General features: G+C 36.3%; 1 non-coding gene across 1 annotated transcript; it reads left to right on the top strand.

Annotated features, from left to right (window-relative positions):
• Positions 1 to 104, top strand: LOC130027839 (U6 spliceosomal RNA). The gene has a single exon (XR_008793066.1). It is a non-coding gene; the product is annotated as a U6 spliceosomal RNA (small nuclear RNA).
• The last annotated feature ends 8,605 nt before the right edge of the window (positions 105 to 8,709 follow it).

The following is an 8,709-nucleotide window of genomic DNA, read 5'->3' as shown; positions in this document are numbered from 1 at the left end:
ATTGCTTCGGCAGTACATACTAAAATTGGAACAATACAGAGAAGATTAGCATGGTCGCTGAGCAAGGATGACATTCAAATAATTAATATATCATTACAAAATATGAATTACCAGCCTGTGGCCCCCATTCCTTTTTCTGGTTGGCTGGGAGGACTGTCATTGGCCCTGATGCACCAGTGAACCCTTGGTCATCATGGGATAGTGACACTGACAGTGGCAATTCACAGTTATTTATAAAATAAATAACCGTGAATTGTTATATATAAACAACTGTTAGTTGTTTCAGGCATCCAATGCTCCAACAGCAATCCCAAAACCATTGTGACTATCCCTCCACCAGCTTCTCTCCACTCCCAAACTGTCCCCTGAGCATGGACTTTGTGCTCACTTTAGCCAACACATAAAAGTTAAGCTTCCTAGCTTATCAATTTTATTAAAAAATAGATTATCTGAGTAAGAAAAATAATGATTTTATAAACTCGAGGGGAAGCCCAACACTGTTGTTCCCATTATATTTAATAGTTCTTGGCTTTTTCTAAGATCCAAAGTTTGCTGTTATAATTTACTATTTTGTAGGTTCTTGAGAGATAGTACAACGGCTGAGACTCATGTCTTGCAAGTTGTTGACCTCTGTTTGTTCTCTGTCCCACAAAACCCTTTGAGCATAGCAAGATGTAAGATGCCTTGGTTGCCCAGCTGATCTGCAGTGCTATAGTCTGAATGACATAAAAAAACTGTTTTAGTTGGCTGAGAATTGTCAAGAGGAGCCTTCTGACACTGCATACAAGGCCTCTTTTTGGCAATAAATAAATAATTTTGTAGTACTTGGTTTATTATCACGATCACGACCACCCTGTTGTTCGTTGATTGCCTCGAGCAGGTGCCAGTAACGTCTTCTTCGTCCTAGCCCTGAGATTTTTTTTTTTTTAAAGTGCCATACTCAAGGCTTTTTCAGGGTTAGGAGAATGAGACCCATCATTGTTACTGGTATTTGGCATATTGGGTATACCACGGGGAGTTTGCCAGACTCTGTCGTGTGGGCATGTTACATTTGGTAGCCTGCCAGTTTGACCGAATTAGGAATGAGATGATAAGATGTCGCGCGGCCGCGAATGCGGCCGCGCGCTTCCAGGAGCTGAGTGTGATAATCTCTGAATCCTGGCCGTTGTTGGAGTTACACGGCAGTTGGTGGGTGTAACTGTCTAGTTACTGGCAGGTCCAGTCCCAGCAAGGCCTTGGCTGGGCCTCGGTGGTCTTCAGCTGTTGGACCCTGGTGGAGACAGTCAGGCATAGGGTAGGAGACTCTGTCTTGTTCTCTCCCAGGAGCTGAGTGTGATGATCTCTGGATCCTGGCCGTTGTTGGAGTTACACGGCAGTTGGTGGGTGTAACTGTCTAGTTACTGGCAGGTCCAGTCCCAGCAAGGCCTTGGCTGGGCCTCGGTGGTCTTCAGCTGTTGGACCCTGGTGGAGACAGTCAGGCATAGGGTAGGAGACTCTGTCTTGTTCTCTCCCAGGAGCTGAGTGTGATGATCTCTGGATCCTGGCCGTTGTTGGAGTTACACGGCAGTTGGTGGGTGTAACTGTCTAGTTACTGGCAGGTCCAGTCCCAAACTGTACAGGCTTGGAGATCTCAGCCCCGGGTCCCACACACCTGGGTTCCTCTGTCAGTTCTTTTATGCGTGAGGCTCATCCAAGTGTGTGGAGAGTGCTATCAGCAAGGCCTTGGCTGGGCCTCGGTGGTCTTCAGCTGTTGGGCCCTGGTGGAGACAGTCAGGCATAGGGGGTTTATTATCCTGAAGTAAAAATTTTGGGCAATATAATTATCTATATAGATGTGTATTTAAAAGCAATCATACTGGAGTATTATAAGGAGAGAAATTCAGAAGGGCAATTGTTTACAACAGAATATTAAAGATGATCTGTGAATATTAGTGTGCAACTACTAAACAAAATAAGTGGGGAGAACTTTACAAAGCTATATGTAATTGCCTTAATGTAATAGTGCAAAGATGAATCAAACTCCAAATATTCTATTGTGAATTGGATATAGTGCAATGTCTCCTTGGCAATGTGTTTTTTCTAAAATGTTGGCTAATTGTCAGAACATTTTCAAACAAAATAAAATACAATATCCCTTTAAGTTCTGTAATAATTCTTATCCTTTGGAAATTTAGTACTATTAAAATTGAGTAGAAAATTGCATTTACATGGAAAATAGAGGTGTTTTAACCAGACATAATAATGAAATGTTTTATATCTACATTAACACGAAGAGAAATAGTACACAGTTTTAAATTTGTGTGTGATAAATGTCTTATTTGCTTGTTTTGTGAAGCCAAGAAAGGGGTCTAGAGTTCTTCACAGATGACATATGGTCTACCATGGAGTCCCATTCCTGGTCCACAAAAAATGTTTTATCTGTACCACTTATTTAAGGATAGCTATTAGCTATCCTGATAACTATATTAATATTACCATCCTATTAATTGTAAGTGGTGCCACTCCAATCATTGTGACAATTTAGAGTTTCAAAATACCCCTAGGGGGCAGTACTACCCTTGTTGAGAAAGTTTTATCCAAGTCTGAGAAGTTCAGTAATAGAATGAAGGAGAACCGTTAAGCTTTAACTGGGAAAGTCTATATAGTATACACAAGCACTAACAGAAATCAGTTTGAGTTGTTCCTAGGGGCAGAAAAATGAATCATTAGAATATTTGTATTCTCATAGCTAATTATTGAAATTATTTTGACAATCTTTGCTTTGCAAATGTTTGCTGGGTTTCAACTAATTTATGTGTTTTATGTTCAATCATTAACTCTATATTTATTCAGCTTTCCAAAAGAAAGAAATGCCTGGTGAAACTAGCATATATATGTGTGTATTTGTGTATTTTCATATGTACATATACTACACTTATTTGTTTATTCCTTCATTCTGTTCTTTTATTCCTTTGGTTTACATTATTCCAAATTTGGAATAATTGCAACTGAATAATTTTTAAGCTTGCAATTTCAGTGGCAGTTACAGTTTTTCTCTAACATGTACATGCATTTTCATATGAAAATTAACTCATTCACTATGTGTGCATACAAATGCATATCCCACGTATGCATTACATACACAGGTGCATAAATATTCACACACACATATAAAATACAAACCAAAGCAATAAAAAAATCAGGCATATTATCAAAACACTATTAACATCCCAAATTCAAGTCAATTATCAGCTCACAAAATACATTTCTAAAATTATAAACAAAAATTAAAAAGCAGAAAATACGTCACATTTAAAACAACCATTTGCATTCAAAGACAATATAATTATCTAAATTATTCAGGCTTTAGTTCAAATTCTTGTCACCTGCTTCCTTATTCTTGTCACCCTGACTTTATCCCTGTAACCATGTCATCAACCATCGTATTGCTTAAAAGCATTGGGATTTCTAAAAGGATGTGTGTGTGTGTTGTGCATGTGTGTGTGTGTGTGTGTGTGTGTGTGTGTGTGATGTTTAAGCCTTTGTCAGCTGCTGTAATAATTACAGTGATTGCTATCTAGTGAAAGCCTTTTTGGCAGCTTTCCACAAAATGACTAAAACTTTCATCGAACTTTATTTTCATTAAGGTATGGAAGTTTGTAATTCCATTTAAAATGAGATTTTAATCCAGTTTTTGTTTTAAATAATGGCGAACTTATTGAATTTCATAGCTCTCAGAAAGGACTCCCAAATTAAGTAAAAATCAATTAACTTATTGAAAGATTCTCACAAATCTTGGTGTGCGGCCACATAATATACATATTTGTACTTTCAGTTAATAAAGTGCTTATGAATGTAAAATTTTATTTTTGAAATAAATATTTTTCTGAAAGATGAAATTCACAAAACTTTGAACTATTATTTTAAATCATCTTGTAATCAATAACTATGCCTGTGGTGTGTCTGTGTTATGCCTATGGCATATGAAACTACAAATCAAATGGAAAATAAATGAGAATATTTTTGTTTTTTATTAGTTACATACAAGAAAAAGATCTTGGAGTTATAAGAAAGATATTTGCCACCATAATTTTAAGGAAATTCTATAATAAGAAAATATAAAAATATAATATTATGTAGGAATTTCTTCTAATCCAATTTAATTCTTTATGCATTTATGTATACTGAAAGAAGAGAGGAGATAATACCATTATCATGTATATTAAAAGAAACCTTAGTTTTTTTTACCTTCAAGGGTTCTAAGATAATTAAGTAAATCCTTTCATTAGAATTATCTTTTAAGCAAAAGTTTTATATGTAAAACTTATTTTAGATAAAAATGCACAATAGCCATGCAGAAAGGAAAACCATAAACATCAGCTACCTAATTGTGATATAACACATGGAAAAAAGAAAAAAATAAATTCTTTTTTTGACATATCTCGATCTTTCAAAATTGGTTGCTTGTGTAATTTTTAGTACTTTTAACTATAAGCATCTTCCACCCAGATCCTCCAAATTCCAGTAGGCGGGGGTCACACCCACCACCTGGCCCCCTGGCGCCGTGTAATCCCATCAGCGGCCAAGACTCAGAGACTATAAAATCCAGATCCCGGACGAGAACAGTGCAGTCTCTGCCCCCGCGCCTGGGTGTTCCTTCCCGGAGTCCCTTGGAGGGGAGCGGGTTGAGCTTTCCTCCCCGCCCCGACCAGGGCTACGGCAGCCGAAGACCTCCAGGACCAGCCACCACCATGCTGAGACCACTCTCCGCACACATGAAGGTACTGGCAGAGGGACAAAGCCACGCGGGTTCCGGGGCCGAGACCTCCAAGCCTACTTGGATTGGAGTTGAGCATCTTCCACCCAGATCCTCCAAATTCCAGTAGGCGGGGGTCACACCCACCACCTGGCCCCCTGGCGCCGTGTAATCCCATCAGCGGCCAAGACTCAGAGACTATAAAATTCAGATCTCGGAACCGCGCGGCCGCATTCGCGGCCGCACGACATCTTAACAGAACTTTTTTTTAAGACATCTTATTGTCTTATTTCTACTTTGGACAAACTTGCAGGCTATCGAATGTAGCCTGCCCACAGGGCAGAGTCTGGCAAACTCCCCGTGGCGTACCAAATATGCCAAATACCAGTAACAATGATGGGTCTCATTCTCCTAAATAGCCTTGAATATAATCTCAGGGCTAGGATGAAAGAGACGTTACTGGGGCCTGCTCGAGACAATCGACGAATAACAGGATGATGAAATGAAAAAAAATGAAAAAACTATAAGTGATTTCTATGTAATTGAAAGATATTTGTGTAGACACAGGCATACATGCTATTACATATTTATTTTATAAATAAAATATAAAAGTCAAGAATGTCTCCTGTTAACTCAGTTTCCTTGTTTGTAAAATGGTATTCACATGAACTTAGGAGAGATTATCTTAGGTTCTAATAAACATGCATAAAAGGTCCAAGAAATAACAGTTGTTATCTAATATGTACCAGACTACTCAGGTATCCATGTAATGATACAGAACACATGAAATGACACCCTATCAAGCATTTGTTATGAGTCCTTTTGTTGCTACTATTTTTTAACTCATAAACTAAGTTAATGATGTTTTTTGTCTCCTCAGTAAATATATTATCCACTGACTCTGCCATCTACATAATTATCTGAGTATTTTTTCATCATATGTGGAACTGCATGAATATCAATCAAGAATCAGTTCTTGATAATCTAGAAAATTATTCCCTTTTCTAGAAAGTTAACTTATATCCTATGTAAAAAGTTGAATGGTTTTGTCATTCAAAAAACAATTACTGATACATTGCAATTTCATTAGCCTCTGATTTTATATAAATAATTTTTCCATATTCCTTTACTTGTAAGAGTAACAAAAGAAATTAACATGTTCAAGAAACAAGTAGAAAATCTTAGATTTAGTAACTGCACCAAATCCAGACATTTGGGTTGTACAAGTAATATCTGAAACATTATATAATGTGTAAATTCAACAAAATGAAAGAATTTTATAGTGCACACTATAATGTTACTATATTTGGTGTTGATAAATGTTTTTGCTTCAAATTTATATTTCAAAAAATTATAAAATACAAGTTATATAAAATATGTTGTTGCCTATGAAACAGTCTCTTCACATGTACATTTTGTACCCACCTTCCAGAAAAGGGTGGTCCAAACTCAGGTGTATTGTCTAGCTGCTTTTAAGCACCTTGATGTAGTTCCTGTTGAATCCTTTCATAACAATGAAAAATTAGTGTACAAAACTCCTAATGCTTTTGATACTACGTTGAACAGTTAACGGCGGTAGGGCGTTCGCCTTACAAGCGGCCAAGATGGCCAACCGGAGTTCGATTCCTCCGCCCCTCTCGGAGAGCTCGGCAAGCTACCGAGAGTATTCGATATGCCAGACACAGTAACAACAAAGTCTCCAATGGAGATGTTACTGGGCCCGCTCGAGCAAATCGACGATCAACGGGAGGGCCTTAAAATAACTGTTATTAATATTAACTAATATTAATTATTATTAACAATAACTCCCGCCTCTTTCCCCGCTTGTGATGTCCAGTTTTTCTGTTTACTGCCTGTGAAGTCAGTTTCCTGTCCCTCCACTGCTTTTTTTTTTTTCAGTAAATGTCACTTGTCCAGCACCCTCACTGTCCTTTCTTTTTCCAATGAATGTCGTCATACTTCCGGTCCACATGGGGAATTTCTTTCTCTTCTACTTTCCATTAAACTTTTCTGTTTGGTTAACTCTGAGTCTGATCATCTTTATCATTCCTTTATCATTGCTTTTATTTTTGAAGAATCTGGGCACCAGTGACAGATACAGAGACCGCTGCCACCGCTCCTGCATCAGTATTCATAGTTAAGATCCCGAAGACACAATGTATACTACATTTTCTCTTCAAACTTCAGGGAAAGCTTTTCTGAGGGGAAGAAAGGCACCCAAGTGGGGACCACCACTAGTAATACCAGGCCATCTGAGCCCTGCACTCTGTCTCCAGCCCTAGAGTAAAATTTTCTGAAAGACGAACTTGTTAAATTAGCAATGAAGTCAATAGGTTGATGGGACTTTAAGCCAAGGTGGCCTGTATAAGAAATGAAAATAATTCAGCTTACAAATGCCTCACAGCCATGAAAACTGCCTCACAGCAGCAAAATCGAAACTCTAAGGAAAACCTGTTATAAGCAGTCAGCCAGGTTATAAGCTCTAGCTAATCAAATGATTTTCTTTCTTTGCTTCTCTACTTTCTCTGTATAGGTCTTTCCATCACTCTTTACAGCCATAGAACTCCTGCTTCTAATTTGGCTCTACAATTTTCAAGTCAGGTTTTATTCAAATAGTCTACAGTAATGACTAATTGTCTTAGTTTTTCTTTTAAAAGATCTATAAAATAGTATTAGTACACAATTTATGGATTGTTAGCACGCAATAACTATCTTACTCCAGTAAAATCTGGAATATTTGCTCAGTAATAAAATGTGATGATTCTATGAAAAGATGTAATGAAAGGGATACACGAACATCTCTATTATTAAGTTAATTTGATTCGATTTGTCTGAAATTGATTTATGTATTTATAACTTAAATAGTCTGGAATTATTTATATTCATTTGTGAATTTTTACACCCATTTATTGTTTTTAGAATGGTAAGGTACCTATATTATCTTCTAATTGAATGAAAGTGTTTGTTAATATGCTTCATAATTTACCAAGTGCTAGTCATTATAAATTATTACTTTATAATTTTTTCTTGCCATAGTCTTAAATTAAAAAAATCTTCAAAAATGCATTTTGTGAAAAAAATGAATTATGTTTTCAAAACTATTTATTGGCAACTTAAGCTGAGTAACTTACAATTTTAAAAGTGGTTTTTCTATAAAAATAATGCTTGAAATATTCTAAACCAATATAAATTTATTATTCAACCTAATTCCTTTAGAGCATGTCAAGTTTACTCAAATTTATATATAACTATCAGTTATTGTATTCATTGAATAAATAATGTTAGGTTCAATAATGTTAGATTTGTTAGATTCAAATGGTTATAACATTATATTATATATTTTAAACATATACTGATAAATAGATTGACAAAGAAAAAAATCACTGAAAGTATTACAAGTAAATCTCTGCTTGTAATAATGTACTAATTAAGATTAAAGGAATGATAAAATATTTGGACTGTGGGTCAAAAAAATAGAGCAAAAGAAAAAAGTCTGAGCATTTTTCAATATATCATTGTTTCTTAAACAAGAACAATGGGTCATGGACCACAAATGGCTTAATTAATCTCCAGGCACAGTCTCTGGTATTACCCCAGATTCAAACTGACATTTGATGACAATGGAAGACATTTATCTCTTGTGACTCTATTGTTTAGTATGACCTTGAATATTTTTTAATAGTTACAAACCTGAAAAAATACGAGTTTTCAAAGTGTTACTAATTGGTTTGTAAGAATAGTCCTATAAGTTGTCCTATAAACTCCATCAATTGTTATTTCTGTGTGTATATGCTATAAAAAACAAAGTCTCCAATGGAGACGTTACTGGGCCCGCTCGAGCAAATCGATGATCAACGGGAGGGCCTTTACCTTTACCTTATATATGTTATGTGTATATATTACCATCACTGTGATAATAACAGTCATATCTTTGGGAGGAGGCCCACAACTAGCAATGCTCAGGGCTTACTCCT

The sequence above is a fragment of the Sorex fumeus genome, unplaced genomic scaffold (assembly GCF_029834395.1).
Source record: "Sorex fumeus unplaced genomic scaffold, SorFum_2.1 ptg000037l, whole genome shotgun sequence".
Lineage (NCBI taxonomy): Eukaryota > Metazoa > Chordata > Mammalia > Eulipotyphla > Soricidae > Sorex > Sorex fumeus.
The sequence above is the reverse complement of the archived record's forward strand: the minus strand, read 5'-3'. Positions and strand labels throughout refer to the sequence as shown.